Source organism: Amaranthus tricolor, chromosome 17, assembly GCF_026212465.1.
Source record: "Amaranthus tricolor cultivar Red isolate AtriRed21 chromosome 17, ASM2621246v1, whole genome shotgun sequence".
In the NCBI taxonomy this organism is placed as follows: domain Eukaryota; kingdom Viridiplantae; phylum Streptophyta; class Magnoliopsida; order Caryophyllales; family Amaranthaceae; genus Amaranthus; species Amaranthus tricolor.
The window spans coordinates 12,214,780-12,225,736 of record NC_080063.1 but is presented as its reverse complement, the minus strand read 5'-3'; positions in this window follow the sequence as shown (position 1 = coordinate 12,225,736).

The following is a 10,957-nucleotide window of genomic DNA, read 5'->3' as shown; positions in this document are numbered from 1 at the left end:
AACAATGTATTTTGTTTAAGAAAAAAAACATTGTATATTAATTTAATTTCACTAAAATTCATCAAAAATAACTACACGTGATCATTACTTCTAGTATTAATAATTCATCAATCAATTTTATTTTATAGAACTAATTTTTTTTTTTAAACGTGTAAAAAAATTAGTCAAATGAGATCTTATTTGAATATCACTTAATGCATATTTTTATTATGTCATCTTTTTTAAATTTTTATTTTTATTATGCACATTTTAAAAGATATTTGATGTTAAATAGTATATTGGATAGAATAAAACCGAAATCACAATCAGTAAAAAGAAATGGATGAAGTAAATTACTATGGTCAAACTTAGTAATTGTGGACTATGTTCGATAATTTATAAATTAACAAGTAAACAATAAAGAAATTTTTATATTATCAAAATTTTATAATGTGATGTAGTTTAAAGCTATCAAATTTAGTGTTGTTCAATAATAGTTGTCAAAATTTTTAACAATAAATAATCAAATATAAATATTTAACAATATATAGTTACATGTTTTACAATCAATATGGAAAATTTTTAGTTTTTACAATACAATGTAGTTGGTCAAAATGTCATCCTATATTTTATTTTATTTTTTTTTTAAAAAGTTAACAGTTAAGTTGCTTGAGATTTTCCAGACATTTATATTGTTATATAAATGAGAATGATCAGTGATTCAATAAAATGTTCTATTATTGGTGATGAGATCAGCATATAATTATAAATTTATTGGTAAAAAATCAAAACTCTATGTTTTAAAATTAATTTACTATGTTTTTTTGATTGTTTCGTTTGTGTCAGAATCTCTTGTTTTTTATTGGACGTCAGTATGAATTAAGTTAATAATGTTTTTATTTGTACAAAAATCAGAAGTCTATATTTTAAAATTCATTACATGATGATGTATAAAATGAGTTGTGTGACAAATAAGATGAGATGTAAATTGAAATAAATATTCCGCTAATTGGGTTGGAGTTGACTTTTGAGCCACTTATCTCTTCCCATCTCACAACATATAGCAATACAAAGAGGGTAAATATTAAAACAAGTAATTGTGTGGGTAATTGTTATTGATTTAAGTAATTGTAGCTTTTGATGTAAGATATTTAACTGTCTAATTAACTGTATAAAATAATTTTGTTGAGTAAATGTAGCGCATATGATATATGTTTGAGCATAATTGCTACTTTGGTTTTGAAACACAGTATATAAGTTTTTACATGTATTTTGAAAAAAGTTACATATATTGTTAAATGCTACTTAAACTGTTACTTTAATATACTATAAAATTAATGACAACAAAGGGCGGTTTTCTTTGAATTTAGGAATATTATTCAACACTAGTATGTGAAAAACAAAGTAATAATATTTTTCGATATAAGCAAAATGAATTAATCTGATCAATTATAGATATTATCCATAAATGACTTATTGACATCAAAAATAATCCAAGAATTTATTAGGAAAAAGATATATCAGTTGTTAACTTGTGATAAGGGTTCATATTGTTAATAGGGTTGTTAATATTTTCTCTTTAAAATGTAATGATCTTTAATTACTAATTTATTGTTAATATTTTCACTTTATTACAAATTCATATTATTGTATTTTTTAATATTTTTCACGATTTCATCCATATAATAATCATCTACAATATATTTAATTTTCCTTTACAAGTGTTAACACATGGAACAAAAGATTTGGACTTTAAAACTGGGTTAAAAGATAGAGAGTGCAAAGTTTTTAACCTTGTTATGACAAACGCAAGAAAACAAACAGAAAACAATAAATATTACACGAAGATTTAGCGCGGTTCACAATAATGTATTGGCCACATCCATGGGCAAAGAGAAAATTTTTATTATTATATTAGGAGAGAGAATACAAACTATAAACCTAAATTTAATTAAATTTGAACTGATTATAGGCTCAAAAATAGTCAAACACATATAAAACCCATAGTGTACCAAAGTCTTGAAGGCGTTACCCCCAAACCTCCATCACGAGAGTTCTAGACCCCCGCTTCCGAACATTTGCGAAGCGAGTACATGGAGATATATCTCATATTATCTCAAATGTGTAATTTAGCCCTTAGTTACAAAAATAATAATTTTACCACATATCCAATCAATGTTTAATGATACTTGATGGTGTCATTATACATATTAATTATATTCTGAAAAAATATTAGGGGCAAAGTTCCCTACCGCTCCAACCATGTTCTATGAATTAATATGTTTTATTAGTATGAAATTATCAATAACTCGAGATGTAAATTAAGCCAAAATATAATTAGGAAGACCCACAATAAATACATATATTTAGAATAATAATTTACAAAGTGAGATTATTTTACTAAAAATAAGTTCTAAAAGAAGATTTTATAGATTCTACGTAGCCAAAAGAGAAGAAGTGGCATTGTTGGTTGTAAATTCCCCAAATGAGCAAACATGTGGGAGTTTGTTAGTCCTCCACTAGTGTGAGAAAGTTTTCTAACTTTACGGACCATAACTTTTGATGGAAAACTCCTCGATGCAGGGCCAAAAAGTCCCACGGTTGCAGTAAAAAGTCAACCAATTGGGCACTAGCCACCGTTCAAGGTGCTTCATTTAATAATTGTTAAAGAGTACTTGCATTTATTAAAAGGTTTTATGTAAAAAAAATTAATAAACTTAATACTTAATAGAATACAAAATAGGAGTATATATGCATTACAATTACCTACTCCATTTACCGTATAATTGTATCTTTATTATGCCTTTTTTTTCTCATAATATGACATTGTTTAAGGCGAATTTTATATTAATTAATTACTTTCTTAGTTTTTTTATTTTTCTTATTTACTTTTTCACAGTTTTAAAGTAAATTTTGAGTCTTATTATCTCTAAATACGCATTTTAAAAAATTATAAAAAATATATAATAAAAAGTATACATTTAGATGAATCTAACGAGATCTCACATGAATATATTTTATCATTTATATATGCCTTAAAAATCTTAATCAGATTTCTCTCTCCAAAATAAAGTATTCTAAACCGTAAGAACATTAGAAAACGGAATAAATAGTTCATAATACTTCAAATTCAAATAAAATTTATATAATTAAGGTTAATTTTTCATCGATGCATGCTTTAAGTAATTATTTATTCTTACCTTAAAAGATATAATAAAAAATAATTTACATTTGATTTTCACAAATTTAATTTTAAGTATTTGGAATTCGTAACATTAGTTACAACCGTAAGTAAATTCATAAACTTATTGTCCATTTTGAAATAAAATCCTCACATTTTTTGACAAAACTATTTTGTTTCCTTCTAATATAAGGATATTTGGTGAAAGTAACGTGGTACTTACTCCAATAATAAATAAGAGCTATAAGAAAAAAGATTTTTGGCAACTAAAGAATTTATGGCCCATACAAAAAAAAAAAAAAAAAGATAAAAAGAAAAAAAGAGGTTTCTTCCTATAATGGATCTCTCAAATAAAAGAACTCTTAATATTATCAATGAAACTTAATTATATATCTTATAAAACCTTGTTTGCTCTAGTTTGATCAAATTTAAAATGTTATATAATTTTTTAGCTTCATTGATATAATCTATAATATGCTTATAATAAAAGTTTATTGTTAATAGTTTTGAAAATTGTATGTTAAAGACTCTGTTTTATTTCTTTTTCATAATAAGTAATTTTATCTGTACAAATTATATTAATTTGATATATATTAATTTAAGATTGTATAGATTGTACTATTGCTTATGAAAAACGCTATTAGTACAAATTATATTGCTTAAGATAAAATAAGGGCTATATTCATCTAACAATTACACTCCATAAAGAAAAGGTTTAAAACAAAAAAGTTCAATTATTAATATACAAGTTGTAAATAGTATAGTAGTACGCCCCCAACCTAGTAGGCTCACAATACGTCTTAGGTGGTACATTGACATACATACACCATTGAGGCCATTATCAAGCGAACCTGAATTATCCTTCAATTTATAAAATAATTAAATAAAATAAAGTAAAGCCAACCTAACTTATTTTGAGCTTTATTAAATTTTCCTTGACTTTTAGCAGATAATAGTTTCTTTTAATTTGTTTAAAAAATTTATTTTACCATTTCTGTCTCAATGAAATAACATCAAAAACAATAATATAAAAATTAAAAAAATAAAGTAAAACAGTAAAAATATGTAATTAAAACTGGATAAAATAAAAAAATATATTGATTAATATTAAATAAAAATTAAAATATAATTTAATAAGACCAACTAAAGATAAACCTTTGGGACGAGTAAATTCACTTGTCTGCAAAAATTCTGCACTTGATTGTCATGGATCTAGGTCTAGGTCTGTCCTATTCGGCATCTTTCTCTAGTACAATAATTTTTGGAATATTGGCATCTAAAAGTGTAGATGTAGATAGATATATTTAATTAGGAGTTATTAGATTTTATTTAGTATTTTTTTTCAAAAGGAATTCGCTTTTACCACATTAATTCTTAGGTAATTCTATCTTTCTATTTTTTTTCTAGTTACCAAGAACTCAATCACATATCTATATTTGTTAAAGGAATTATAGAATATTCAACCTTCATGTACTAGTAACAAGGAATAAAAATCGCTCTATATCACTTAAAAATGTTGAAATTTTGAACCTATGGTCCCTTACTATATTCTCTCCGTCCCATTTAATTTGCAATATTTTCTATTTTGATACGTTTTACTTAATTTGTATTATTTCTATTTTTGGATTATGGCCCACCATTTCCTTTTAATTTTATTTATACATTTTAACTCTCTTTTAATTTCATCCACACAATTATTCTCTCTCTTCATTTGTTACCATTATCCACATTTTTCTTAAAAAATATATTTTTTCTCTTTAATGCAAATTATTCAGGACAGAAGAAGTAATTAGTAAAATATTTCATAATTTAATGAAGTTGGCCTCAAAATTAATTAACCTAAGTCAAATATAAAAATTTAGAAAATTAATTTGGGATTTAAAAATGTGCTACCAGTAAAACTAAATAACTTAAAAAATATAGTAAAATCTGTATTATTTATTTAACGTACCAAACATATTAAAATGGATATACTCATACGTAGTTTGTTTGGAGAAAAAGTAAAAATAGACACATTTCGTGTGCACCATGTCTTATCACGTTATCCGTTGGTTATATATTCACCAATTTATCTTTGATGATTTTAGGGACAGACTTAGGGTTTATAAACCACTTGTTACAACCACAAGAGTGTGATGGAGAATATATATATATATATATATATATATATATATATATATATATATATATATATATATATATATATATATATATATATATATATATTGTTAGTCTAATGCCTGCGTGTTATTTCTTTCACTCTTGTAAAATAAGAGTTCAACTCTATTTTACCTATAAATTTGATTAATTTTCTCTTTCCTTACCTTTCCTCTAAACAAACCTAATCAATATTCTTTTGAAGAATAAATGAATAATGATTGATATGTAGAATCCAAATTTATCCCTACTTCTCTAGCTAGCTTCCTATATACTTGTATAACATTCTCACTTTCTGGGTGCTATGTTTTTCTCCTTTGATGGCTATTAATAGGCTCCCATGCATGCATTTTCCCACAAACATAATTCATTATGCATTCTTTTTCTTTTGCTAAAGCTTAAAGAGAATCTTTGATTAGATTAAATCTTAGGTTTTGTAAGATTCTCTCATTATATTACAGACAATATAGACAAGCAATATATATACTTCTGAGTAAGTGGAAATAGTAGGTTCTCAATTTCCTTATTAATCAACATTGTTAAAAGACACAAAAGTAACCATGTAGAATATTCAAAAGAGAATACTTCATGAAAGGAATAGTGCTAGGCTCACCGGCACCATACAACGATAAATTTAACCAATAATTTAAGCTAATAATTGATACCTAAAGATATGTTATATACTTTAATACGTGCCCTCACACCATAACCCTTTGGATTAGAAGTATGGAAGTGGTCATGACCATCGATTAGCAGGGACAAAGCGAACTATCGTCCAAAGCCATAAATTTTTAGGGTCCAAAAAATAAATTCTTGAATGAAATTAAATATCGCTATATAATATGAGCTATTAGGTTTTTCTAAAATTTACGAAACAAAATGGTATCATTATTTATTACGCTTTAAGTTTTTAGTGGGCCTTTATATCTTTTGCTCTAGGCCTAAAAATATTTGAGACGACTATAGAAAACAACATATGTCCTAATGTTGAATATTACTCTAAAAAATATAGCCGATTTTGTATAAGGATGATACGGATTTATTTTAAGGCACATTTCCAATAGTGATATGCTTGACAGCCTTCTTATTATTATTCTTATGTATAAGACATTGGGAATTTGGGATGACAATCACTTAACAATTCTCCCCTCAAACCAAAGTTTACTCATAAAAAAATCCATAATTTTGAATATTTGATCAATATTATTGTTATTTTCGAAGTGAATTACTATTCTACTAGTATTGTTACGGTAATTTAAATGCCAACAAATGCAAGAATATTATAATATTATGCATATAATAATAGGACTAACCTAAAAACATGGATTTGCAGTATTGCGTCAGCAACTCTATAACAACAATTAAAAAGACCTTTGTATGTAGTGGTAAAAGCCAAAAAAACCTTCAAAGCTTAAACATATGTCAAAAGCCTATGAGTAGCAAGCACAAACACAACTCCCACCACAAAATTTTTATATTTTTAATAACAAAAGAGAGCACGAGAGATTATTAATAATTAACTAACTAAATTTGAACATTCCGACGTTGAAAATTTTAATAATAAATAGACTAATCAATTGAGTTAAATAAAATTTTCTTTTTGATTGGTCGGTTTATGTGACCTTTAGCATTTGATCGTGACGTTGATATATTTATAATAAATAGTATAATATTACTTTCTTTTATTAGAATTTTTTAATTAATTAAATATTTATTTGTTATAATGCATTAATTTTGAGAAACATGAAAATAAAGAATATGAGAGGAGTAAGTAAGAGAAAAAGTAATAGGAAATTACTTTCAGTGGTGTAAATAATTAAATTTCATGAAGATATAAATAAGGTTATAAGGTTATTTGATAAGAAAAATAAGACATATTTAATTTGACTTTACCAAAAGATAAAAATAGAATATTTAATTATAATAAGAGGAAATATGTATTTTCACTGATATTAAAGTAATGCCGCATGAAGAGTGAATAATACTCCCTCCTCCGTTCTACTGTACTTGTTATATTTGACTTTTTATACAATGTAATGTGTTATTTTGATCATTTATATATTGACATGGTATCAGAAGTCAGCGTGACAAGAGGTTACGAGTTTGAATCAACCACCCTTCATTTAAAGTGGAATATTCAACGCCAGGTATGAAGAGGGCCTGTAAAAGGACGTGTTAGAGTATATCACATATCCTGAAAGTTCAACTATAAGGTTAAACTTTGAGTTGGTTTCTTGACAATAGTGGCTAATTAATGGACCAGAGACTTAGGGTTATGGGTGTTCAAAAGTATCCGCTTTGGAAAACTCGACCCGAAATACTCGGTATTCGGTATTAAAACCGAATAAATTACCCGGTTAACTAAATCCAGATAATCCGGATCGGGACCCGGTTTAAAAACCGGGTATTCGGGTCGGATACGGATCACATTATTTGGGAATCCGGATACTCGGTATCCAATTTTTAATTTATTTATATATTTTTTTAATATGTTTTGGAAACCCTAATTTTAACTTGGAGCTTTTAATTTCCAATTTCCATTTTCCAGTATCTATTGCCTAGACAATTAGACAGCCGTTTCTTAATTCTTTCTCTCTTCCAGGTCAAACTCTCCATCTTCCTCCTTAATCTTCCTCAAAGCTCAAACCGCACTTCTGTTTCACGTCGTCACCATCTTCTTCTTCACGCCAACTTTACTCGTCGGCCATCGCCAACCACCATTAATTGGGTAATTTTTGTTCATCTCATTACCATTTTTAGATAGGTTTTTAGATCTCGTGTGTATTCTCTTTACATATTCTCTTTACTCTACATTTTCAGATCTTCTTCACAATTTAAACTTGAATCTCCACTTGGTTTTTCGGTATTTATTTATTTATTTATTTGCCATTTTCGATTTTGACATTTGTGTGTATTACTGTTTTTGTGTGTCTGTATTAGTGTATTACTGCATTTGTGTATTTGTGATGCATTACTCGCACTCTCGCAATAATACTCTGTTGGTGTATTACTTTCTGTCATTGAACTTGAATCTCCATTTTCATTGAACTTGAATCTACATGGAGTATTACTGTACTAGTCTATTGAAAAATTTGACTCTATTCCATTGAAACATTATAATTTATTAGTTTTATAGTTTTATAGTTTTATTCCAATGAAAAAATTTCACTGTATTCCATTGAAAAAAATGGATTGCATGTCCATTTGAATAAGTTGTAATTTGCATTATTATAATTTATTAGTTTTATTGTTTTACACAGAGATTTGGCTGAGCTATTTTTCAATTGAACATTTAATATTTAAGTATAAAAATATTGTTTCTTTAACCTTACATTGTTCTTTGGTTTAGGTAATGCATTGACTTTGGAGCAATTGGAGGTCATAATTTATGAAACTTAACATCCTCGAAGATGTTTAATGGAGCTTGAAGTTTCAACTTTTAAATTTTAATCACTTGCTTTTAGTTTTTAATAGTTTGATGTGTAACTTTATGGTTGTATTTTAATTGACTTATGGTTGTATTTTAATTTTTAAACTCTCCCAATCCCTTTCCTCATTATTTGTCTTTTGTGACTAATTAAGTTAAGTATTTCTAGAGAATGAGTATTCAAATTATACATAAAACAAATATTCTGAAAGAAATAAGAGCAAAAACAACATATGTTTAAGAAAATAAACAAAACTAGATATCCGGTTTCTGACCCGATTTAGTTCGGATATTCGAAATCTGGATACCCGGTTTAAACCGGATCACATTTTTAGATATCCGGAAAAGCGGATACTCGGATTTTTAAATCTGGATTAACCTGATACTCGATTTTGAACCCCTCTACTTAATTTGTGGAGTAAAAAGTAAGAAAAGTGAGTTAATAGAGGGAAGAACGAAGTGTGATGCAAAATCAAAAAGTACGCTCGCAAAGTTTATGTTAAACTTTGTCCTATGTTTCAGCTGAACAAATAGCACATAATGTTCGCAAGTTGAAGAAAATAGCACCTAATTTTTTTTTCCATTAAAGACAAATTTCAAATAGGGAAAAATTATATCAAGTATTACCAGGTTAGAATATATAAATTATTTTCAATAAATATTAATTTAGAGCTTTTTTATTTAAAATTATAAAAGCATTAATTATATCAACTAAAGAATCTTAAATTTGAAATATATCATAAATCACGCATATATTATTATTATTATTATTATTATTATTATTATTATTATTATTATTATCTTTTATTTTTCAAAGAAATAATTCTTTTAAGTATAGTATTATCCTCAATAATAAACGCCCTAGGAACATTTTCACCTTTTGATACCTTTTTCAAACTAGCAATCCGCTTATTTGAGTTCTTCTGATCTTCTTACTACACAAGTTTTGCATGTACTTAATCCACACTAAATTAGAGTTCACCAATTTTAATATTCTCTACTTAAATCAGTTGATTTAATTATTCTTTAAATAGAAATATGCTAATATTTTAGTCTAGACTAAAGTTTATTCAAACATTTTACATGACTCTTGTTAACTAACCAACTAAACTAAAAGTTTAATCTGATGATTAAGACCCTAAATCACACAATTTAGTAATTTTATTGTAAAATTACAAGAAAAGTCTCATAGTCATTTGCCAAATAGATCAAAATTATTAGATGTCAAATTTTGATACAGATCCTTAATTAAAATTACATCTAAAAATGGTAGTTTAATTATAAAAGCTATTACAACAATGTCATTGAAATCTTTTATTAGAATTAATTTTATTCATGTAATAAATATTAAAACATATATCTTTAACTTGATAAATGATATAATTCGTGATTAAAGGATTTTCTAAATTAAACAATTTTAATTAGAATGATGGTATCACTACTATTATGTGAACTTATTTCAAATCTTTTGCAAATAATATGCCTTATGAATAGTATCTTTAGTTGGAAAAGAATTTCCAAAATTATTTAAACAATTTTTTTTTTGCAAACAATGTTTATTGCAGTTAATAAAAACCTTAACATTATCTTTTAAAATCTGTTTATCAGGTTAGTAAATTTTGAAAATAAATCAATAAAAATATTAAAATTTACATGTGTTTTATATATATCTTATACTTACAACTCCGTATATTGCACGGGTTTTATACTAGTATGGCATATACTCTAACAACTCTCAAAAGCTAGGGCTAGCCACATGTCGAGTTAGGACAAATTCTTACATTGTTTGGGCTTAATTAGTGTCATTGCACTTATCTAGTTTAAATTTCAAATTTAAATATATATTGAGCTTATGAGGAAGAATCCTATCCAAAAGGAGAGTATAATGACATATTATTAATTCATTCATTGTGAAAGGTATATGTTAGGAAACATCAATAAATGTAAAACTATAAAAGTCAAATGGGAATCAAGCAGAATCAATATTTTTTTGGAAAATATTATCTTCATCGTTCTTTCAAGAGATCCAAAAGGTATTTGGATTCCATTTGGCACCGCAATACTCAAACAAATTGACCAATTTATTATTACTTTTTTATTTTATTATATTTTAATAATTTTATATTCAATTATTGCGAAGTTGATTTCGAATTACTTCTTTGTCTTAGTTGTTCGTTTTCTAATTCATGCAAGCATAGATATTATATTGAATA